Source organism: Callospermophilus lateralis, unplaced genomic scaffold (assembly GCF_048772815.1).
Source record: "Callospermophilus lateralis isolate mCalLat2 unplaced genomic scaffold, mCalLat2.hap1 Scaffold_74, whole genome shotgun sequence".
In the NCBI taxonomy this organism is placed as follows: Eukaryota; Metazoa; Chordata; class Mammalia; order Rodentia; family Sciuridae; genus Callospermophilus; species Callospermophilus lateralis.
Window position 1 is genome coordinate 3,671,156 of NW_027515420.1, and position 25,914 is coordinate 3,697,069.

Here is a 25,914-nt window from a genome sequence, read left to right on the forward strand (position 1 = left end):
TTTTCATATTTTATTTAGCATCAGGGTCTCACTGAGTTGCTTAGGGCCTTGCTTTTGCTGAGGCTGGCTTTGAACTTGCAATCCTCCTGCCTCAGCCTTTAGAGCCACTAGGATTACAGGTATGCACAACCACGCCTGACTCAGAACGATAGTTTTTAGGAGAGGGGTGAAAGTACTAGAGTGCATGTTACAAGAGCAGCCCCTTGTTCTTCTTTTGCTGACATACTTCAGTGTGCTCTCATTTCTAGCAGCCCTTACTTCCAAGGCTTTATGGAATCAGCCAGGGTTTGAAGAAGCCATTACCTAAAGTCACCACCAAAAGGGAAAGGAAAACAAATTCCAGTGTACTCTTTGAATTCCCAGGATTACCCCTTGCTCTGTTCCATGTGTTCTCTGGCTGAAAGGCTGCCCACAGAGCAACCTGCTTTATAATTCAGAGACTGGAGAGGCTTCAAGTTGCAAGTCACATATTAACAAAGAGGATTCATCTCATCACTGCAGCCCAACAGATGCACACAAACTTCATACTTACTGCAGATGCTATAAGTGTGCTCCCAATTTGCTTTTTTGCTATTGGTGCCTAATGGAGAGTAGAAATAATGCCACTAATATTCTAGGGTCACACTACCTAAGGATTCAAGCAGGCTGCTGGGCTCCATCTCCAATGATAAAAGGATGGGAAATAAGGAGGAGAGAAACATTCTGAGCCTGTGCTGTCTGATCTCTGCCACAAAACTTCAACCCTGCCATCAGCTGCAAACACGTATGGGCACTGGAGATCCAGTGAGATACTGTGATATTCATTTACTTGTGTGTGGGAAGGGTGGATGAAAAGCTACACATATTTGGAGTTTCAACAATAATTTAAAAAGTGGCATGACATCCTTGTAAAAAGAACTCCTTGCCTCTAAACTTAAAAGACATGGGAAGACACTTGCTTAGAATAAATCAATTTGGATGGATACAGCCACTCTGAAAAGCAATATGGAGATTCCTCAGAAATCTTGGAATGCAATCACCATTTGACCCAATTAAACCACATGGTATCTCATCAAATAGTGTGCCCCCAGGCCTTCCCAACCCCCATCAGGATCAGCAAGCTCTCTCTTCACTTCTATGGCACTTACTGGATTAGCCCATGATGAAGTACTATGGGACTCCTCCCAAACATACCCATGTACTTGAGCTTAAACACAGGGACACTCTATGAGCTGCATTCCCAGTCCCTTTTCAAACTTTATTTACATACAAGTTCTTACTACATTGCAAGGGCTGGCCTTCAATTTGTAATACTTCTGCCTCAGCCTCCTGAGTGACTTGGAAGACAAGTGCCAGGGCTCCTTGCTGGTGGCTAGGGGCTTCTGTCCTCTACTGAAAGAAGCTTCTGGAGGATGAGAATCAAGATTTCCCACAGGGTATCATCCTTCTCTGCATCTACTTATGACATTACCATATTCCTTGTCCACTAGATCTTCTGGGAGGCACCAGCTGAGAAGAAGATCGAGTGTACTGAGAAAGGGAAGAGCAACCATGTGGATGCTCAGGCACTGCTGGCCTCCTGGGCCTCACAGGGCACTGTTCCCTGGAGTACTGTCATTTGAGGGCAGACCTCTCTTTAGCCTCGGCACTAGTGGCCCTCACCTAGGGGTCTCACTGACTGATCCCTTTATCCCCAAGATGGAGTGTTTCAACTGCATCTGCTTCCTGCAGCCTTACAACACCTCCCACCTGTATGTCTGTGGTACCTACGCCTTTTAGCCCAAGTGCACCTACATTGTGAGTGCTGCCCCACCCTGGCTGCCTGCCACCCTGGCCTCCAGTATGGGGTCCTGCCCTCATGCTCATCCTCCTGACTGGCTCCCTCTGCCTCTAGAACATGCTCACCTTCACTTTGGAGCATGAAGATTTTGATGATGGGAAGGGGAGTTGTCCCTATAACCCAGCTAAGGGCCACACTGGCCTTCTTGTAGGTGAGTGGATGTGCCTGTTTTGGGTGAGTCCCTTGGAACTTGACACACTCTGGGGTGTCTACACCTTGTTTATGGCCTGACTATGCTTCCATTTCCCACAGATGGTGAGTTGTACTCAGCCACCCTCAATAACTTCCTGGGCACCCAGCCTGTCATCCTCCAGAACATGGGGCCCTATCACCCCATGAAGGCAGAGTACAAGGCCTCATGGCTCAACAGTGAGCAGGGAGAAGGACTGGGGAAGCCCAGGGTGGGAAACCTGTGAGGTCCTTGTCACCTAATGACTGAACCTCCTTGCCTTGCTGCAGGGCCCCACTTCATTGCCTCTGCCCATGTCCCTGAGAGTGTGGGGAGCATCACAGGGGATGACGACAAGGTGTACTTCTTCAGTGAAAGGGTGGTGGAATATGACTGCTGTACCAAGCAGCTTCTGGCCCAAGTTGCCCATGTCTGCAAGATATTGAGCCCCCAGCATGAGCCCTGGGAACCCTGTGGGCTGGGCAGCAGCTGACCCACTGCATCCCCTTGATATCTGCCAGAGTGACATAGCCGGTGCACACACACTGCAGAAGAAGTGGACCAAATTCCTGAAGTCACAGCTGGGGTGCTCAGTGCCCAACCAGCAGCTCTATTTCAACCAGCTGCAGGCTGTGCATACCCTGCAGTGTGCCTCCTGGCACAAGACCACCTTCTTTGGTGTATTTCATATGTGATGGTGAGTTGGCCAGGAATGCTGGGGTGGGGATGAGCAGGTGTTCAGGTCAAGGGCAGTATGTGGGTGGGAGGGCCTGAACCATGCTGTCCTATAGGGACATCCAAGTGGTCATTGTCTGGAACACTGAGTACTTGCCCCTTTTAAAGGCCCCTGGGGAAAGAAGGAAAGGCCCTGCCTGGTGGCACCTTAGATCTGCCTGCTGGTATATTCTTCAGCCCATGAGCATTTTCTGCTGATCCCTACATTCCTCCAATCTCTGGAGCTGGGGTGAGATGTTAAGGTGGGCATCGGACCTGACCCTTGAGATCCCTCTCTCATTGCAACAGGGGTAATGTGGACCTTTCCTCAGTCTGTGAGTACCAGTTGGAAGAGATCCAGTGGGTGTTCCAAGGTCCCTACAAGGAGGGGGACATGGTGGGGAATCAGCAGGTCAGGCCCAAAGCACCAATGGGGACTAGGCAGAAACCAACCCTGGGTTGTTTGAGGAAGTGCAGAAGTGGGGTAAATACACTGACCCAGTACCCAGCCCCCAGCCTGGTTCAGTGAGTCCTTTGGGCAGGAAGTGTTCCCTGTCAGTTCCAGTGGCCTCCCACCAGCTGATAGCTCCCCTGTCCATACCCCTACCCCCACAAGTGCATCAACAAATGGCACCATCACCATGGTCACACCAGTTCTCTGGAGCTGGCTGACAGAACCCTCATCTTCATCAAGAAGCACCCACTGATGGACAAGCAGGTAGAGCCTTCATGGGGCCAGCCCTGCTCATGAAAACACCAACTTCACCCACCTGGTGGCTGACTAATTTACAGGATTTGACAAAGCCACCTATACACTGCTGTTCACTGGCACAGGTAGGTAAGCTCTTGGGTGTGTCTGGGGCTGGGAGACACCCAAGAGCCTCATTCCCTGTCATTGACACTCCCTTCTCCAGACTTTTCCAGGAAATGGCTGGCTGCTCAAGGCTGTGATCCTGAGGCCTGGGGTTCACCTGATTGAGGAACTGCAAGTGTTTGATAAGAAACCTGTGGAAAGCCTTGTGCTGTCACCAAGCAAGGTAGCTAATTAGACTCCATGCACTGCCATTGCACCCATTCCACCATCCCCAAATCAGGTTGGCATGGTTGGCCAGTTCAGCACACCTAAGTAAGCTCAGGGCAAGCCTGGGAAGTCAGGGTGTGTGCGGACAGGATTGGCACTCCACAGGAGCATTATGTATACCCTGGTCCCTGCAGGGCTGCTTTCCCAGAATTAGTCCTGGAGAAAACTCATGTTTTTTTAGACACCTCTATGTGGGTCCAGGACTCTGCTTACAGCCTCCTCTCTGATCCTCTCCATACTCGCCAGACTTCCCCAGCTTTGACATGTTTATGGTGCCTTCCCAGCGTTGGTTTCTGCCTAGTCCCCAGTGGTCCTCTGGGCCTGACCCGCTGATTCCCCACCATGTCCCCTGAAGTGTTGTCTTTTTACTTAACCCTCATACACATTTGCAGCATCCTCTGGATGATGATTTGTTTGCCTTTTGCAACTATTATCAGTTAAAATTGTTTCCCAGCACATGGAGTAATAGCAGAAAGAATATGGGGTTGTGTAAACACTCAGATTGGCAGTTACCATTCAAACAGAGAACACCTTATGCTGTGCTGGTGCTATTGTGAGAGCCAAGGGCACTGAAGGAAAATGTTTCATGTCTTCTGTGTGTATTGCCTTCCTGTTTTCTTGAGACTTGCACCTTCCTTTGCAGTGCTGTCTTCTGCCTCTTCTTCATATGGGCACCTCTCATGCTTGTGCTCCTTGGAGTCTTAGCAGCCCTGGGATGCATGTGGCCCTACAAACCCTCTCACTCCTCTTCTCCCACAGAAGCTGCTCTTTGCTGGCTCCTGCTCTCAGTTGGTCCAGCTGCCCCTGGCAGACTCTGTGAAGTACCACATCTGTGCAGACTGTGTCCTTGCGTGGGACTCCTACTCTGCCTGGAGCATCAACACTAGTCACCGTTTGTCTGTGGCCAGCTACTCTGGGTGAGCTGGGTTCTGCAAGGGCTGGGACCAGGAAGGTGTGTGGATACGGTGGTTGGAACCACGCCTCTGATACCCCTTTCCTCTGCCAGATCTCTACTTGTTCAGAACATGGGGATCTCAGATACCATAGGCTTTTGTGACCTTCATGGAACTAAGAAAGGTAAGCTTTTTTGTGTTCCCCTTCCCCTCCAAATGGACTGTGGTCCACAGGTGGATTTTCCATATCGCACCTCCCTGGCCCTTGGTCTCTTGCACTGACTCTGCTACCTTCCCTCTCTGTTGCTACAGTCAGGTGAATGCTGAAAAATATCACAATGGTAGTGGGCACAGACTTGGTACTTCCCTGTCCCTCTCCTCCAAGTTGGCCTATGCCTGCTGGATCTTTGAGGGCCAGGACCAACCTGCAGACCAGCCAGGCTCCATCCACTATGATGCCCATCTCCAAGCCCTGGTGGTGATGACTGCCCAATATCACCATGCTGGCGCCTACAACTGCTTTTCAGAGGAGTAGGTGACATGGCTGGCTGTTGAGGGGTATCTTGTGGCTGTGATTGTGGGCCCCTCAGTGACCTGGAGGTTCAGGCCCCCATGGAATACCTATGGCTTATGTGGCTGGCTTTGCTTGCCCTGGGGGCTCTGTGCCTGGTGTTACTGGTTTTTCTGGTTTGGTCACTTTGCCAGAGGCTTCAGGAAAATCTGGAAAAAGATATCAAGGCAGCAGAGAGCATCCTGTTGTACCCACTGGAGTTGCTCATACATCACATCAGTCCCCCTTCCAGCTCAGAAACAGAAGAGTAATTTTGAGCTCCTGTTGGATATAGTAATTGGATGGTCCCCTCTAGATTGTGCCTGGACACGCTGGGGCCAGCTTGGAGTTGGGTCCCTATCTGCACCTCCTGGCAACCCAGGCCAGCCCCTGCCTTCTTGAATACCTCTTTCTAGGGCCCTCAGGAGCGGGCCTAAGGGCCTGTGATATTGTTTAGAGACACTTTTGGTTGTTAAAATGGCAGGTGTTGTCTACATCCTTTCATGCCCAGGTCAGCTCCCACCCTAAGGACTGTTCTGCCTCAGAAGTTCAGTTGTGCTGATGTTGAGAAAGAAAACTTGCCCTGTCCAAAGCAGGGCCCTTCCCCTCCAGGTTGCTCTGACACACCTCTCATCTTGCTCTCCTCAGAACACTGTTGTCACTTGACTCCATTTTGTTTCTTTGTTTATGTATTTTCTAATTCCACAATGATAAAGATCTTTTTCAATTGTATTGTGTGAATTATTCCTCCTTCAAATGATACCTTTTCTCTGGGGTCATTTTGCTTTATTCAGATGTATTATTTTTTGTACTGGGGACTGAATCCAGGGTTGCCACATCCCAAGCCCTTTTTTTATATTTTACTTACAGACAGCATCTCCCTGAATTCCTTAAAGCCTCACTAAGTTGCTGAAATTGTCCTTGAACTTGCGATCCTCTGCTATCAGCCTCCAGAGCTGCTTGGATTACTGGTGTGCACCAAAATATGTGGTTTAATTGTTTAATAACAGCTTAATAGTTTTTTTTCAGGGAGAAAGCTGTCCTTTCCTGCCCCTACTCTAGTAATAGTTTAACTAGTCATGAATCTCTAGAATGACAGGTTGTTGTTGTTGTTGTTGTTCAGTCCTTTGGAAATCTCTTTTATCTGCTTGTGTCTGCAGCAGTTGTTAAATCTTCTGTTAATCTGATTATTGACCTTTGATGCATAATGTTCTTTTGGGTTTCTTTTAGATGTTCTCTTTTTTATTTATATTTTAATTATTGTTATTTTATTTTTGGTTTTTGGTACTGGGGATTGAACCCAGGGACACTCTAACCCTGAGCAACATTTCCAGAATTTTTATTTTTTATATGGAGTCAGGTTCTCACTAGGTTGGTTAGGGCCTTACTAAGCTGCTGAAGCAGGCTTTGATCTCCAGATCTTCTTGCCTCACTCTGAGTCATTGGGATTACAGGCATTCACCACCACACTCAACTTAGATTATAACTTTTTAAAAATGGTATATTGTAAATATTCATAATCATAGGATTCATTATGCCACATCTGTGCATGCCCATAATTTGGTCAATCTTGTATATAATATTCTTAACTTGGGATTTTTTTCTCCCTGGGTTTAATGTAGATTTCAGTCCTATAACTCCAAGTTGATAATTTAGTGTGTCTGATTTTGTGAGGAAGTTTCTGCTGCTTTTATTGTCTTTGTACATCTATTCAAATGGTCCCTTTTCTCACTTTTATGTTTTGTTCATTTGTTACCTTATCAGGGAGGCCATCCCTGCCCACTGCATTATAGCCCTTCACTGACTTCAGAGCACCTAGCACCACCATAATTATACATACACACATACAGTTTATGCACACAGATATATTTCAGACTAAGCATATATTTATGTATAAGATACACACATATGCATTATTCTTACCTTTCCATAAGCTTTATGTAAGCTCCATATAGTATCATGCTGGCCTGTAATCTCAGTGACTCCAGAGTCTCAGTGGGAAGATTGCATGCTCCAAGACAACTTGGACAATTTAGTGAGCCCCTGTCTCACAAAACAAAAAGGGCTGAGGAGTAGTTCAGTAGAAGCACACCCCTGAGTTCATTACATTAAACAAGTTTCTTTAATTTTTCAAATTATTATTTGCCCAAATCTACGAGTTGGAGGTAAATATTGATATTTAGTATTTTATACTCATTTGGGAAGATAATTCTTGACTCTTATTTTATAAGTCAGAAGAAAGAAACCAAGCTTAGCTTTTCAAAAATTGGTTACCCTGACAAAAATAAAATTCTAAACTTGCACTTGCTTCATTCCCTGAATAATATAAAAGAATTGATTTTACAAGAACTACAAGAAACCTGAAATTCCTTGAAGCACCAGTTTAACAAATTTATCCCCACAATAATTCTGAAAATCTTAATTTAATTAAGGCAAATAATTGTGTCTTGTCAAATGGGAATATTGGACCTCTGTTTGTTTATTGTTTTATATTCCAAGGGGCTTCCCAGAAATGTACCAATTTAAAATCTTGTTAATTAGCCATTATTTAATGAGATTAACTATCATTATTTTGGAATACTAAGTATAGTGAAAATAATAGCTAAAGAATATAACAATGCTAAGCAATCAATAACTTGGTTTATTTATCCTAACAACAATGCAAATTTTATAAAGAAAGACAAGAATTTATAAAAAAAAACAGTTTGTCTGTTTGTTTTCCACAGATACATCACCATGTATCTATGGAACACAATGCTGGTTAGTGTTCAAAACATTTATTGAATGATTGATTGATGGATATAAAACCAATCTAATCATATGGAGGACCTATTTCCTCAACATTTTTGTTAATTTCCTCCAGGTTCCATTGGGAACATAGGTGCTGCTCGTTATTCCTAAAGAAATTGATATAGAGAACTGGTTAGAAGAAGATATTCATATCTTCTGAATTTACTGCAAAATAGTTTCACTGATTTACAATAGCTATCTAGTGGATGAATAAAGGTATGGAAAGAAATGTTACTTGCTGAGAATGAATAACTCAAGGTGCCTTTCTTTGTTTGGGGCCAAGCTCCAGATAAGACATTTACTTTCCTCAACTAAAAGTACCATGAGGTGTTTTCCAAAAATATAATTTATGAAGTGAATAACTTAAAATTTATCAGAGTTCATATTTATCTTAAATATATATTCAAATTTACTTCAGTCCAATCAGTATGAAACAACTAAAACTTCCACTAATTATGTGCAGATAAAATAGCCAACTAGTTGATATTTTTAATCAATAAACTCCTTGGGGATAGTTACCTATTCTTTGTAAATTTTTATTTCAATGAAAAAATTATTATTTCAAATAATAATTTCAATAAAATAATTTACCAAAAAAGTACATACAGATCCGCAATCACTTATACTAAATAAACATTGGAAACAAGATATACTCCATAACTTTGTGTCAAAACACAAGTGATACCAAATTGACCTGAAGCAATTTACAGTTCTTATATAACTCATTTTCAACCCCCAGCCCTATGTTGCAGCTCCGCCTACCGGAGTGTGTCTTCCCCACCACACTGGGCAGGAGCTAGTGCTGACAGTTAGGGCACCATCATATTTGCAGAATGCTTTATACCTGATCTGCCTCCACTCATGTGTTTCATGCCTTTTCCCTGTCCCCATAGAAACTGCAGGTCAAGGAAGAGTATAGAGCCACCTTCAGTGAGATCAGTAAATCAGGGTACTGGCTGCTGTCAGAGATGGAACTGCAGGTGTTACTCATCATTACCAAGTGCTTTGAGGACATGAAGGTGGCTGCTTAAACTGTGGATACCAAGAATGTGGGTGCCTGAGTAGGCCAATGAATGGGCACTGTGGGAATCTCCCAAACTAGGTAGGGCCTTGCCCCTGACTGCCCACCCACTGTTCCTTCCCCCAGGACACCCAGATTCTCATAGAGGTGCATAAGTCAGGTTATGCCCGCCCTGGTGATGTGGAATTTGAGGACTTCAGCCAGCCTGTGATCTGTGCACACTCAGAAAATGGCCTGGACACCTGCTCAGATGGAGAGCCTGAGTTCCAGGGCCCTGGCCATAGTTGTGCCAAGCGCTGGCCTTTTGGCAAGAAGAGCAAGGTGGGGGCCCAGAATGTTGTGTGAGAAGACACTGAGTGGGGACAGCTGAGGCCCTAATGAGTTGAGCCCAGCCACAGGAATGCTGAGTCCTGGGCCATACTTTTCCTCTTTGTTACATTCCTGGGCTGGAGGGAAGGAAGGCAAGTCAGCAGCACATTGGCCTGGGAGTCCCCTGAGACTTAGGAGGGCAGGATGTTGTCCTGTGGCATCTGTCTGCTGATGCTTGGGATGCTGAGAGAAGATCTGCTGGTGGAATTCGAGCTGGACTGACAGTTTGTGTTCTTGTCTTTTAGGAGTGCCCCTAACCCCAGATCTCTATCCATCTGATGGATACTTATGCTCTATAGTTTTGGTATTTTTTGTTTGTTTGTGTGTTTTCAGCATCAGACGTAAACCCTAACACCACCGGTTTATATCTTGGACAGCTTCTGACTCCCTAGTATGCCTTAGACACCTCCCACTGACACCAGCCATTCTGGTCTTTAGCCCTCTCCTCCTAAGCTGTAAACCCTGACCTTTCCTGCCTTCCACAGCCCTCTATGAGTGGCATGCCACTTTGGCCTGTGTCTGAAGACTTTCTTCATGTAAATGCCTCCTGTACCACCTTCTAAACTGAGTCCAGAAAGCCCAGTGGACTATAGCATCCCTGTTCCTGCCCCGAGACCTAATAGTCAAGGGATGTAGGAGATGGGGTAGAGAGAGGTGTGACCTCTTTCTCTGAGTCTAATGTCCTCCTTGTTACCTATCAGATTTTGTGTTGCCCTTACATGTATTTTCTGTGTGATTATGCATCTTGATTTGGGATATTATTACTATTTTTTATTTCTTTTTTGCTTTTGCTTCTCTGCATCCATACTTATGTTCATCCTTCTGTCCATCTTCATTTTTTGCCCTTGCCTCTTCCTTGCCTAACCCTCCTGGACCCAGCTGGTAGTCATGCCCCCCCAACCCTCTTCCCCCTAGAGGGTGTCATGTCCTTGGCCTTGCCTAATGGGTTCCCTTACCAGCTATGTCTATGATCCCTTGGTCTTATTGAGTGAGATCAGTAAGTCAGTCAATCTGTGGCTATCATCCTTCCAGATCCTTCCAGAAGGCCATGGGGATAAGTGAGGACTGTGGGAGGAGGGATGGCACTGGCCCTCCCATCAGCAAGGTGGTGGACCATAGGCTTGCTTCCTGCAGCCAGCTGGGTTCCACTCCTTCTTCACTCTGTCTATGACCTTGCTCCCAAGATATTTGGAAGGGGAGGAAGGTGGACTTGAATCTTCAGGAGTGTGCAGCGCCTGGAAGCTTCAGCTTCAGAATCCCAGACTCAACCCTCTCTTTCCTTTGCAGACTTTGGTTTCAGAGGATTTTAGCCACTTGCCCCAGGAGCAGCAGAGAAAGCGGCTCCAGTATCAGTTAGAAGAACACAACCAGGAGCTGCAGAAGGAGGTGAATCAGAGGTAGGGCCTGGCAGAGGGGCCAGGAAGGGGACTGAAAAGTGCCATTGGGTCATATTTAAAAGAATGGTGTGCTCAGCAGTAGAGTGCTTGCCTAGCACAGACAAAAAGTAACCATAAAATATTTACACTCAAATGCACCCAAAAATGTCACAGAGACACCAGCAGGGAGGTTTTATAGGTGATTCTTCATACGCCTGGAGGAAACTGTTGCTTTCGCTCCCATGCAAGGATTTCTAGCAAACAGAGTGAAAGCTGACAGCTTATTTAGAAGGCTGGGAAACCTGGGTTCCCAAATCAGTGAGCAAGAATTCAAGTCAATGAAATTATGGTCTCATTTTCCTCACTTCTGGTTTTAGATACAAAATCCTGACAAGAAAATTTAATGATGTACTACAAAACAATACATGGCATGGTGGTGTTAGTTGGGTGCCACAGAACTGTATGCTTCATAGTAATCACAAGAGGAAATTTTGTGTTATGTCTCCTTCACCAGAATAGGAAAAGGTTATTTTTTAAAGAAAAAAATACATAATCAAATGGGCATTATCCCAACAATGCAAACATGGATCAATATCAAGGAGTCTTACAGTCTAATCCATCACATTAGAGAGCTAAAAGGAAATAAAAGCATATGGCTAACTATTTAATAATTCAAACATTTAAATATTAAAAATAAAAATCTGCCAGGTTAAAAAGAAAATCTATTTTGGATAGTGAAAAACTATCTATTTAGATAGAAAAACTATCTGTTTTGGACATTGATTATATCAGTATAATTTCAAGGACTATAACACACACACACACACTCATAACAAATATTAATATATTATTAGTGGCACAGAATGTTAACTTGAGGCAGCTCTGCTCATGTGGGGCAAGGAGTATATAAAAAGTCTCTGTAACTTCCCTCAATTTTTCTATAAATCTAATTTTTCTCTTAAAATTAAAAAAGAGAGATCCATATATCTCAAGACATAAAATAAATAGTATCTACATCTTGCTCAGAAAATCTTTAAATATATGAATACTCTAAATTTATGTATGCAAAATTAATACTTAAATGAACATTTAGATCATTGAATTATTCTGACTATAAATGAAGTTAAATGTAATATATCTACACAGACATGATTGCTTTATTTTGGCAATGTTCACAGAAATGCCAGAATTAGAGATAATCAGGAGAAGTTGGAGACAATGTTAAGATAGTTATACTGGATTTGTACAATTTCAAATGTACAAAATTGAATTATAGCTATATGAATTAAGCACAGAAGACTTATTTAGTGAGACATATTTATATTTATCCAAGTACATACATAAAACTCATTAGAAATCTGCATAAACAGAGAAGTGGGCATTAGGGATGAAGGATAAAAAAAAGGTGAGTTAGGAGAATAGCATGAGACAAAATGCAGAAATTCATGAGATGACCCCTGTGCACCTGAGATGAACACAAAAGAGAAACAACTAAAATTTTATTTACCTAAATAAAAATCATTTCACCATTTATTAATCATTTTATCCTATTAGGAAAATAAAGTATATACATTTATTTGTTTATTATTATTGTTGTACTTAAGCTGGAGAAAGAAAAGAATGAAAAGACTCTTTCTCAAGGTAACTCAGAGAGTGGAAAAGCATAAATAAAGCAATGATCATGGATGACTTCTTGAGTAATGGTTCATCACCATTTTCTCTCATTAGAGTAAATACAAGAGGGAAAATGTTAGGAAATTAAGAAAAGTATAAAATCACCCCAGAGGAATAATACGCAGTGAAAATAATTCTTCTATTTATCTCTAGTGGCAAATTTCAAGGAATTATTTTACAAAAAAGCAAAAAGGAGGAGAAATATCTGAATTTTCTTTGACGGATTTCTTTTTCTATTTTAACTTGATTATGCAGCAGAAATGGATTTCTCATTTTGAAACCAACAAAGGGTGGCATTTTGGCCTTCTCACTCTGACCTTGTGTGGATTTTCTATTTGCATATTCCATCTCAAGTGCAGTATTTCTCAGTATCAAGGACTAGATACACAGCAGAGCTGTGCTGCTTAATGTATCATCTGTTCACAATGGTTTTGCATAATGGCTCTATGTTGCTTGGAGATGTGCACTTAATTGCAGCAATCCATACAATACTCTGTAATGCTCCACACTTTAATTAGCTCTTCCACATATTAAGGGGATGCAAAGAGCGGGAAAATTCACCTAGATGTTAAAGGAGAATTCACATAGTTTTTCCTCAACTGATATGTCATAAAATATTAAATGACATTTCCTTTACTCTTAAGAACTTTTTGAAGAGTAAAGTATGAATAAATTCTATACATCTTTTGCCACAGTGGGAGGGGAATAGTTTATTTAAAACAAGGGCAAACTGAGGAAAAATTATCCTATCCTAATGTCAAATTTAATGCAGGTGCTCTTTACCTTGGCTTTCAAAATCGAAAATTAGCATAGATATCTGGACATACTATCTTAATAAGAACATCATTAATTATAATATTCTTTAAAGATCACTGTAGAGCCACAGTTGGTTTTAATTTCATATTTAGAAATATCAATTTTAGCTGTTTAATTTGATAAGGTAAAACATATAGAGAAAAAAACCTAGGATGATAACACAGAAATTTTTATTAAAAATTTCAAATTTATTAAAATTTGTCTATGCTCAATCTTTGTCAATGCTAGATATTTTTCTATTTTATAAAAATAAATTTTAAAACATATTTCTGATAGGATTTAAAATGCAAACAAGTAATATTAAAGATACACCAAGATATTATTGACATATAGTGTTAGCATCTCTTTGAGGCACTATATATTCTAAATAATTTTTTATTTTATCTAAGTCTCGAAACTTTATGATGTAAATATTTTTAAGCAAAATTCATAGAAGGAATCTATGGCCTCAAAAAGGTTAAGAAACTTGATAGGGCATAAATACTATATGGCACAAATACTAAATCTGGCACTGACAAAGACTGAGCAGAGATATTTAGTTTGATTCTGAGTACTGAAAGGAGAATAGCAATATGGATGGTCAGAATCGAGAAGGACATAGATAAGTTTATATAACTTCCTGTTTTACACTAAAGTGCATACTTCAAGTGAACTTCTCAAGTACATTTAGTTTGAAATATATGTTAGAACTTCATACATGTCCATTGATAAATGAAATTTGCCACAGTCCGGCTACAGCAGAATAACCGGGGGGTGACAAATAACTTGTGTATGTTGATGCAGCAGGAGTGGAAGCCATTTATTGTAGGATCTGAGCGATATTTATACATTTTACACAGCTTATCTAATTAGCATAAAATAGATACAGCAGTCAACCAATAAGGAATCTTCACACTTAATGGCTCGCTTTTGTTACTTCACAAACCACTCCCTCTGGCATTTGGCCAGGCGCCATCCAGACTTGTTTACAGACTTTAACATTTCTCTGGCAAAATAACAGGTGCCAATCTGACTTGTTTACAGACCTTAACATTTCCCACTTTTGTTTAATTTAAATAACGACCATAGTGTTTTTTTACAGAAACACCATAAATAACCTGCTAGAAACAGAAAGGGAGGATACAAAATGCTACAATACCAAGCTAATTGATGGCTCCATGCAAGAAGCCCTTGGAAAAATTATACCAGCAATGACACCATTAGCAAAGATATTGAGTTACAATTTGTTGTAGATTACAGTTTGTTATCTCAGTCCAGGTAAAGCAGTGTCTCAATAGATTAACTCATAGTCCAGGTAAATCACAGTCCAGGTAAGTTCTGCAGGCAGCTAGCTTAAGTTGTAGCAGCAGAAACAGCAACAGCTCCGAAGTCTCGTCCATTTCTCAGCCAAAGTTTCTTTCAGTTCTCAGCCGAAGTTTCCTCCAGTTCTCAGCAACACTGTAAATTTTTTCACCTTTGTTTTCACCCGCACTGGGACGAAGGCAGGAACTCCGGATGACTAAAGAAAATCCTGTAGCATTTCACTAAGAAAAGAACCTTCTGAACAATTTAGTACATTATCTCAAGGATTTTTACATTTGAAATAAGCCTTAATAGTACTCATTACTCATCAGCCTCCAGGTGTGGGATACCCATTGTAGTTACTGGTCTTGGAAATGATCAAACTTCAGGGACGCCAGTCTTCTGCCAGCTGTAGCATCCCGGGCAGCCCCAGATGGCCCTGGGGAAGAGTTCCAGAGTCAAACTGCTTCCAGGCAGAGGGAGCAAAAGCCTGTGAGACTGTGCCTCCAGGTCAGGTCTAGATTTGGACTCACAGTGATGATTTTCTCCCCCGGGCAGGGGGGGGGGGGGCGGGGAAGAGCCCGCAACTGCAGCTTGGAAAATTCTTGCTGCACCAAGATCAGCTTGGGCAGGTGGAGGCGCCTTGTCGTTTCACGCACCCTCCAGTATCAAAAAGTATTCAGTAATAGCTTTTTGCTGCAACTTTTTTCTTGATAATCCTTCTTCTTCTGATCTTTCTTTTTCTTTCTGACTAGAGTTTCTGGGCTTTTATCAACACATGCCCTAACTATTCTTGGTTTCACTGGGGTGCCTTTTTTCCCTTATCAATTTACTTCTCACCCCTTCCATATTTTCATCACAACGACAATACAACATTTCAAGACAAAACAAGACACAAACATACTGCATCAATCTTCTGCATTTTCTCAAAATGGCCATTTTTCCTCTTGCCCTATCTGCCTAGGGACGAGCAGATTGCTCCCGTCCTACCTATGGATGGGCAGCTTTTTTCGTCACTTACCCCCGAGTGTCCCGGGGCTCCTCGTACGGGCCACCATCTGCTGCAGTCCAGCTGCAGCAGAATAATGGGGGGGGGGCTTCCACTCCTGCTGCATCAACATATACAAGTTATTCATTACACCCCGGTTATTCTGCTGCAGCCGGACTGCGGCAGAAATTGATAACTGAATTATAACAGAATGAAAGGTTCAGAAAAAATGGAAAAAATAGCAGAAAAGAAGTATTCAGACCATTCTTTTAGTTATTTTCCTGACATCAAATGTCTTTGTATATCATGAAGTTATGATATGATTATGATAAAATTATGATATGATTCAATCTGTTATACTAACCAAGATATAATTGCATGGATTTTATGACCTATAAAAAAAGAATTAAACTTTAATCATTTATTTCATCATGACAACAATCTTTATTATAACTTATAAAAATAGAATAAATATACTTTTGGTTCATAAGTGTGATGATTATTGGGTGTTCATGTGGCTGGTGTGGGAGATGTGCCTTGCTCTACATCTTGTCTCTAAATCTGCACATTACTTATTTGTTGTCAAAAAAAGGTTAAGGAAGGTATTTTATTAGGTAAATTTAAACTCCTTCCTTCTCTCTTGAGTTCTTATTTCTTTTTAATAAGTGATATAATTCCACCTTACTCTGATCTCTCCTCCTGGGGCCCATGAGCCACCCTAGAAATTCTCTAAAAAGAACAAAATTACCTTCCAATACATATCACATACTGTCCTGTTCAATTTTCAATTTAACATACTGTCTTGTTCAATTTTCAATTTTTTTATTTTTCATTTTTTTTTACAATTCTATACCAACTAAAGGATGAAGTCTAACTCTAAATAATGACAGATCTGAACTTTCTTGATCTCTTTACCCTCTTCACATAATTCCAGTATATTATATTTTCACTTCCCTGAACACAGTTGCTTCAAAATATGTTCAGGCCTCATCTCCTGGATGAAAATTTACAGAATAGCCCTGAAAAACTACCCTAAATTGTTTAATTATTGTATTTTGCACATAAAAGTGAACACAAATTTTTCATTATGCGGATTCACCATTTTCAGAATGTTAATAGTATTTGTATGAATGTCAATGTTAATTTTTCTTACAAGCATAAATTCAAAAGAAATTGATAAAAAATTCTTTAAAATTATTAAGGTACCAACTAATTATAACAAAACTAATGTTTCATTTACACTATTTTTATTAAACAGATGGAAGTCTGATGGCTTTGACAAATAGAAAACATAGAAATCAAGATTCAGTGAGGGAAGGAGAGAAAGAGAGAAGCACACAGGCAACTTCACATAAAAAGTAGCTTTGAGGGCTGGGATTTGCTCTCCTAGTGTGGGTGGGACCTGGGTTCGATCCTCAGCACCACATAAAAATAAAGGCATTGTGTTCTGTCAATGTACACCTAAAAATTATATATTAAAAAAAGAGTAGCTTTGAGTACTAAAAAGTTAATTTTTAACCAATAAATCTCTAAGACAACATGGATCTGAAAGTTTTTATAATTCTTACACTTTTTTTAAAAATTCTAAGTCAAGAACTTTCACACACACAAAAAGAATTCTGAGCTAGAACAACCACAAAAAAAAAAAAACTTTAAAAAAATGTTTAGGAAAACTGGGAGCTACCAAAGGTTTATATTGCACCAGAGCCAGTACAAATGTGTTTAGGACAGCAAATATTTTAGTATATGAGAAGATAAATCTATACACAACATACAGAATGAACTTCAGTTTCACATAATTCACATATTGTTATTGTTTGTTGTGAAGCTTTTAAGAAATACAAATATCTTAAAAGAAACAACTAAACCTTGCCAATATAGTAAGAATTATTGCCAAAAATGAACATATGTAGTTCTAATTCTTTAAGTATATTCTTTGCCAAAAAGAAAAGATGTATACTTAATAAGATTTATTTAAGTTTTCTAAAGTTAAATAGCAAAAATGCAATTGAATAAGTGATATTCTAAAATTGTTGGCTCTTGAAATATGCATCTTTTTTAACTAATTGAATTAGGAATGATGAGATTTTAGAAAAATCTTATCAATTTTAAGGAAGCTAGCTACTTTAATTTAAGTACCTTTTAACTCAAAACTTGCAACTCAGAGATGTCACATGTCTCAATTATATGCATGTTTAAGAACTGTATCAATTCAACACACACTCATTCAAATGCACATTTTACTGAACACTATACCAATATCAATGGAGGTCATAAAAGCATTAAAATACTGTTGCTATCATGGAGGATTTTATAGTCTAGTTGGAAATTCAAGACCCTAAAATAACAGCAAACAAAAGGAAGTGCATAAAAATGTAGCTTAAAAGAGAGTCACAATATTGGTGGGTGCTTAAACAACATTTTTGGCTATGAATTAGCTTGAGTATGGCTTCATTATTGCATTAGCATTCTTCAAATATAATACCATGCATAAAAAGAGCATAATTTCATTTGGAAAAACAACAATAACAAAATAATGGAAAATAACGTTATTCCCAGAGAGTGTTGTTAAAGTCAAAACACTGAATAAATGAATCAATACAAAGTATTCTTTCATGTAAATGCTAAAATTAATTAAAACAAAATAGTCATGTTTAGTAAGGGGAAAGACACCAATAAGTTGTAAAAAAACATTAAAACTAACATGAATAGAGAAAATCATCAAAGAGCAGCATTTGTTTTCATAAAAAAACAGTTTCTCCAATTAATAATTATTTTGAGTTTTGGTGAGTGGGAAAAAGTTCCAAATATCAGAGCTAAGGAGGAACTTTTTGAAAGTGTCATCATTAGAGAGAAATGAGGAAATCACAATATGCGACTCTTTCGTTAGAAAGGCCTGGGGACTCATCCAACCTGAAGGCAATGGAGGAGCCTCTGCCCTGCTAAATGAAACTCTCACAGCATTCAGATCTCACAGATCTTCTCTTTTCATTTTCATCCATTTTGCATCTTCTTTTTCTTTCTAATCTCATTTCTACTAGAATTTTAGCTTTTCCAATGAATTGTCTTACTCTTTCCATCTTACATATATGGTTTGGTTTCTTCACTGGAATTTTGGTTTTGCTTTTATTCTAAGATGCATTTCACTCAAATTTATTTCTTAGCTCTAAATACTACTCTCAGATTTTAAGCCCAGTTGAGCTAATTTTCTTTTTCTTTTTTCGCTTTTGATTTCTATATCTCCTATCAATATATTTCTTCTGAATTTAAGGTCAGAAAAGTTAGGGGGTAGCCTCCATTCTGCTTAGTCTGAAATATTGACATTTCCTCTTGCAAGCTTGTGTTTTGCTAGTGATCAATACAAAAGAGAAAAAAAAAACAGTAGAAATAATAAATTGATAACTCATTGCTATAAAATTTAAGTTCAGTCTTAAAACCAGTTCCAAAACAAAAATATAGTGACATAAATATGTACAAAAGATTTGATTTTATTATCATTTTTTAACTGACTCGTGTTTTCATCTAAAATATTTTGAGAGGTCTCCAAAAAAATCAATCAAAGTATACATTTATATTAACATCAGAAAACTCTTTCTCTCTGTTTAAAAAGATTTCATCCACTCAAACTCATTTCTACCTTTAGTGTGGTGCCTTAAGACCATCATATTCTATAGTCCTAAGAATAAATTTGGGACACTTTCTTGGGAACTTTTAAATACTAGAGATATATAGAAATAATTTTGTCTTTGAGCAAAGAAGCCTATTCTTTATTTTATTCTTTAGATAGTACAATTAGTCTACATTGCTTTTCCCCTAGGATACTATAATTTTGGCAACTTTTCCATTCATTGTTCTTGCCCAAGGTACACGTGGGCCACAGACTTTGAAATAGAAACACATGCTCCGTTTGAAGGGCAAAGGTTTGTCCTAGTCTAGCCTCAGTGAAACTTACAAATGTGGGGGCTGCATCAAGAAAATTGGGCAAAAAACTTGAAAAAAAATAAAAACCATTCTCAGCTCACTAATGGAATGAAGAAATATATTTTTGCGTTTTATTTTTAAAATGGGGACTATCTCAAAATCTCTGAAAACCAGCACAATGTCAGAAAAAAATTATTGCTTAATAAAACCACAGCAACAATCACAGCTTACCAACAATAACTCTGAGGTTTATTTTTGCCCTTCTCTAATCCAAAGAGTCTCTCTTATTTTTGGAGCATAGTGCTGTCTCTGGCTAATACAAGTTTCCCTAGCCAGTGTCTCTCACAGGCAGGTAATCTAAGAATGGCAGAAGGCATGAAGACTGTCATTGTAGGTTCTTTGCATGGCTTCCCATTATACAGGAAAGTACCTCTTATCTTCTCTGGGACTCATTTTTTTTCTCCTCTTAAATTACAATAATAATTAAACTTACTTTCTAGGGTTTCTTGGGAAATTAAAATAACTAATAGAAAGAGTGATCCATGCACTTGTTAAATTAGTTTTCTTACTTCCCTCTATTCTCTCTGTATTAGTCAAGGTTCATTAGAAAAACAGATTTAATAGATTGTTTGCATGTGTGTGTGTGTGTGTGTGTGTGTGTGTGTGTGTGTGTTTGTGTGTGTGAGAGAGAGAGAGAAGAAGAAGAAGGAGGAGGAGGAGGAGGAGGAGGAGGAGGAGAAGGAGGAGGAGGAGGAGGAGGAGGAGGAGAGGAGGGGTAGCGGGAGGAGAGGGGATAAAGCTTTAGTTTTAGGCATTTGCTTAGATTGATAATTCTAAAATCTGCAGAGCACTCCTGTGGGCTAGAAAAGAGATGATGATTTAGTTTCAGTCTAACGGAAGTCTGGCAGCTGAATCATGCTTCTTTAGAAGAACTCAGTCTTTTCTCATAAAGCCTTCAGATGATTGGATCAAATTATGACAGGTATTTTGTCTTACTGAAAATCTATTTAAATATCAGCCACATCTAAAGAAATCTTCATAGCAACTTCTGTAAGGGAATTTCATCAAAATTTTGAGACTTATTCAAGCCAAGTTGACACATAATGTTAAGCATCACACTTCAATGTAGCAAGCAGTAACCACATTTCAAGGCAAATGCAATCCATATATTCTATACTCTTGTATAGCAGAAAGTCTATTCCATTTTCTCAAAAGTAGGTGGGAAAACTCAAATCATAGGATAATGAAACCACCTTATCTTAATGTAACTAAATTTGATTAAACATTTTTATTGAACATTTTGGTAGATATTCCCCTCCTAAAGTTAATTGGTGCATCCTTTATTACCAGAAAAAAGGAGGAAGTATGTGTTACAATAGTTTTCCTTATTTGTTTAATAAGCTTTCTTTATCTTAACAGAACCAGATAAAGTTTGGGAAGTCAGGAAATGTCTCACTCAGAAGATGCTATTTAAGATTGGGAATCACAAAGGGCTATATGTTCATTACACTTTGGAGGTGGGTTGACAGAAACAAATATCCTAGTAAAGGAAAAGCTTATACATAGAATCTGAGGCAATTGTGAGGCAGCAGGAGATGGGGATAAAGAGAAAAAAAGAGCCTTTCCACCACTCCAATATTAAGAAAAGGAGTCAGAGCAGCGGGAGGTGCTCTGGGAAAAGCTACCAAAACCTGGATTTTCGTGAGGTTTCCTTCTTTGAGGAACCAAATGCCATTTAGGACCTGTCTGGTTTGAGCACCACATCAGTGACTTCAGATCATTACCCCTGCCCGAGGGTTTACAATTGTTACCTGCAGATAATATCATTACTAGAATTACAATGAACAACGTTCCTTTTTTGAGAGAGAGAGAGAGAGAGAGAGAGAGAGAGAGAGAGAGAGAGAATTGAGATAATTTTTTATATTTATTTTAAGATTTTGGTGGACATAACATCTTTATTTTATTTTTATGTGGTGCTGAGGATCAAACCCAGCACCCTGTGCATGCCAGGGGAGTGCTCTACCACTTGAGCCACATCCCCAGCCCACCAATATTCTTTTTTACATTTTTAAATATAAAATGTTTAAATAATTGGAAAAGTAGGAATTATATGTTTACAAATACCTGTGTTCCTGCTTCTTGGCATTTAGGATCTTAAAATTTAGGACAACATTTCTTCTAAGCCCTTTCATTAGGCAGAACAAGGAAATACATTTGAAAAGTCATGAATTCTTAGAATGTCAATTCAAATTTTTTTTTATATTTTTATTTTGTCTCTAACAATGAAATCTGACTTTCTAATAACAATAACATGTAACATGATATATTCCAACAGGTTTGACTTTGATTCTGTTTCTTTAAATTTATTCTCTGTTCCATTATAGGTAATAGTTTATATTTATTTTGTTTTTTATCATTACTTCTTTTTTAATATGAGTATAATATACATGCATTCCTACTTACTTTTCCTTTTTTAAAAAAATGTTAAAATATAGCTGTGACCCCTGCTTGTAAATATAATTATGGATATTTTCAAAATATGGAGATAAAAGTCATCCCTGCACATCATTGAAAATGACTTACTTATTGCTGCTTATACAATTTAGTATTTACCTTTGGTCTAACAATTTAAGACAAAATTACTTGTTAAGAATTTGTTTGCTCACTTATATTAAAAGTAGTTATCATGATTGTAAGATTTATAATTTTATGGTTCTACTTTTAAATTATGCATTGTTTATCGGTCTTTTAAAAATTTTACAGATTGTAAATCCAGGTTGCTTCTGGATTATTATTTAACGAAGTGAATTGGACTATCCATAATGAAATACTGCAGTGAAAGACTTTTATAACAGCATGTGTCTAGATACAGAAATAAAGCCATGCATACTGGAAGAGGGGCAGTTATATTCTATATGTGCTTTATTCACTGTGTCTTGGAACACTACTCACAATGTAGAATACTTTGTCACCTAAGGTGTTAGGATTTTCAGCACAAGGTAGAAGATAGCCATACAAAGACTGGTTGTGTAAGATCAATGTTGGGAAATTAGAAATGGCAAAACATCCAAATCCAGGCATTAGAGTCATAGTCTAAGGTATTGGAATGAGAAAATTATTTTAAATCCTCAGCTGGTGTAGACACTTCAGCAGAGGGCTTGGAGTTCTCAGTCTACTGCTGACACCTCCCTTTTAGTTGCTTTAGACTTAGGCCCAATGCATGCTTCTGTATTTTGCTTACACCATGTTATGGCCTGCCTCTTTTTGACTTCTTGCAATATCAGTGCCCATTGTCCACTGTGTGATGCCACAACCAGCATAGCCAAACTAGTAGGTTCCAGTGAGGGACAAAGAGGGATGAGAAAAATAAACACACACACACACACACACACACACACACACACACACATGATTTTTAGGCTTTGGATTATCTGTTGAGTATGATGATCCTGTGTTTCAGTCAGGATGTTGAGGAATGTCACTTAAGTGGAAGTGGTTCCCCTTAAGAGAAGCTGCAAGTATTTATTCATTCAGCCCCTTTTCTAGGTTTCATTCCATTGTCAAATGTGGGAATGTTTTGCATGACCATAGGTTCTAAAGATTTCCTCATTTACTTTAGTTTTGTTTTTATAAATGTCATGGTTTGGGTCTAGAATGTCCCCCAAAGCTCAGGTGGCAGTACTGAAGTTTTAAGAGGTGAAAAGTCTGGATTACAAGGGCCCTGACTTCCATCAGTGGGTTAACCATTCTAATAGATTAATAATTTGAATGGAGCAGGCTTGTAGGCTCATAGTAGAACACCTGCACAGCATGTGTGAAGTCTTGGTTTCCAGCTCCAGTACCAACAATAAAACAAATTAATGACTTGAGTGGAAGTAATGGGAGGTGTTGAAAAAGAGAAGCACATCAGGTTGTCTGTAGAATGTGGGTCCCAGGCTGTGGCCTGGAGGACTGTAAGGTCCCTTACTGTCCGTCTCTCTCTCTCTCTCTGCCTGATTTCTGGAGGCCAAGAGCTGATCACCTTTCCTCTTTCATGCCCATTCACCAGGAGGTTTCTGCAGTAGAGTTGGCTGACCACACTCTGCCACCATGAGTCAAAATAAACCCTTGCTCCTCAGAGTTGCCCTCCTCAGGTATTTTGGTCACAGTGACGAGGAGCTGACCAACACCCTGTGCATCTGTGTTTTGTTTTCTCTCAGGTCCATGGCCCACTTTAATATTTGTATAGGGATTGTGACTTAGCTCATTTCCTTCTTGCTAGTGAATGATACCTGTTGCCCCTGATACCCATTGTGGACCAAGCTGCCTTTCCTTCACTGAATTGCTCTCTTGGCTTTGTGCAAAGTTGTCTGGCACATTTCTCTGGCTCTCCTGGTGCTCTTTTTCAGTCTATTGACCCTGTGTCTCTATCTCTGTCATTGGTTATAGTTGGTCTTTATGCCTGTGGAGATGGGATGAGTCTGGAAGTCTGGTGGACCAACTCCTCAGCTTATTTTTTGGTTTTAAACTATTTTAGCTGTTGTCATTCTTTTGCCTTAACAATACAAAGTTGGTAGTGATGTTGTTTTTGTCCAAAAAGTCTTGATGTAATTTTGATAGGGATTTCTTTGCTCCATGTTTTCTGGTCCTAAGTTTTTTTTCCTACATCAAATGGTGTTGTGGCTTTTGCCTTAATCATCAAACCAGAGTTATAAGACCTGTTGAGAGGAGTGCCTGTTATGTCAACATACACTTCTGTTTGTTAGGTGCTTTCTTCCTGCTAGTCCCTCCTCTCATCAGTCCTTTCTGGACAGAAACTTCTTCTGACTCTTCCATGGAGCAGGTTTGCTGGTGGCAAGTCATCTGTTTGCCCTCACTGGAAAATGTCTCCCTTATCTCTTCATTCTGAAGAGTATTGTCAATGGATGGGGAATTATGAGAGCTCTTATCTTTTTGAAATTGAAAAATGTTTGCCAGTTTCCTTTGGTATTCATCTTTGTGATGAAAAGTTCATTGTCATTCAAAGGAGTGGTAGTGTAGAAAATAGTTTTCCTGTGAAGAGGACTAGAAAAATTGGGCCATATGTGGAGAGGACCATTCCATCATGTCAAGCCTGTGTTGTTTTATTCTAGGATAGGAGAGGTTTGATGCCATGAGCAGACTGCAGGTTCCACACTCCCTAGCCTTAACTTAGAGACCCAGGAGAAATGTTGAAGCACTTGGCATGGTGGATGGTGATCATGACTGGAATCCCAGCAGTTCAGAAGGCAGGAGGAATACAAACCCCAGGACAGCCTGAGCAACTTAGGGAGACCCCATCTCAAAATCAATTTTAGGACACAAACCTTTGAAGTAATGAGTGAATTTCTTACTTGTTTTTACTCCTTCCTGGTGGGATTCAGGCCTGGAGGAGACGCTGGTTCATCCTGAGGAACAGCCAGGAAAGCAGTGACCCAGCTGTCCTGGAACACTACAAGCATGACCAGTCCAAGAAGCCCTTGTGGATCATCAACCTGGACCTCTGTGAACAGGTGCATGCATATGTGACCTTTCATGAGAAGGGGCTACCAGGTGGCTTTGTGTTCGACATCCAGACCAGGGATGGAATATTTTACCTTGTGGCACAGACAAATATGGACATGCATAAGTGGGTGCAGAGCATCTGCCAGGTCTGTGGCTTCCAGCGGCTGGTGCAGAGCAAAGGTACAGAGAAATTGAACTTCTCTGGAATCTGAGATGGCTCTTATGTTCCCAGAAATTGAACTCAGGTCCACTGGGCCACTGAGTCATATGCCCAGCCCTATTTTGTATTTTATTTAGAGACAGGGTTGCACTTAATTCCTTAGGCCTTGCTTTTCCAGAGGCTGGCTTTGAAATTGCAAACCTCCTGCCTCAGCCTTCTGAGCCAATGTGATTACAGGGTGTGCCACCATGCCCATCTTCTCTGTGATTATTATAGTTGAAGAAACCTGGGGTGCTCCACATCCACCTTGGAGAAGACAGGTGAGGGAGGAATGGTAATTTACTTTTGGATTTTGATGACAAGTTTCTTTTTGAAGTGGTCAGCCAGTTTGGACATTGTAGTGACATATAAACAGTTGTATGAATGTACTAAAAATAACATCATTTTATATTTTGAAATAGTGGCATTTATGACATGTGAATTACATATAATTTTTTTAAAGAATTTCTTCAGGCTACTGAACACCAACCTTTTCAGGACTTGGGACCTGCTGGCTGGACTGTGCCCTCAGCAGGAAGATCTTCAACTCTGCAAAAATGCAGTTAGGTAGTGAAGAAGTACAAGGGCTGCAGTCACACCAGCCCTTCTTGCTGTAGTACTGAGGTCCTGTGAGTTTTGAAAAGAGGAAACTGTTTTTTCATATTACACCAGGCCTTAGAAAGTGGGTGGGCAGGTGGGCCTGGGGTCAAGTGCTGCTGTGGAGCTCTGATTCTCATCTTCCTTGGGGAAG

The 25,914-nt window shown here is 40.0% G+C and overlaps 2 pseudogenes; both read left to right on the forward strand.

The window, feature by feature from the left end:
- The first annotated feature begins 765 nt into the window (after positions 1-765).
- LOC143389906 (semaphorin-4C-like) lies at positions 766-5,628 on the forward strand (annotated as a pseudogene).
- Positions 5,629-16,014: 10,386 nt separating this feature from the next.
- On the forward strand, positions 16,015-16,123 carry LOC143389953 (small nucleolar RNA U13; annotated as a pseudogene).
- Positions 16,124-25,914: the final 9,791 nt, after the last annotated feature.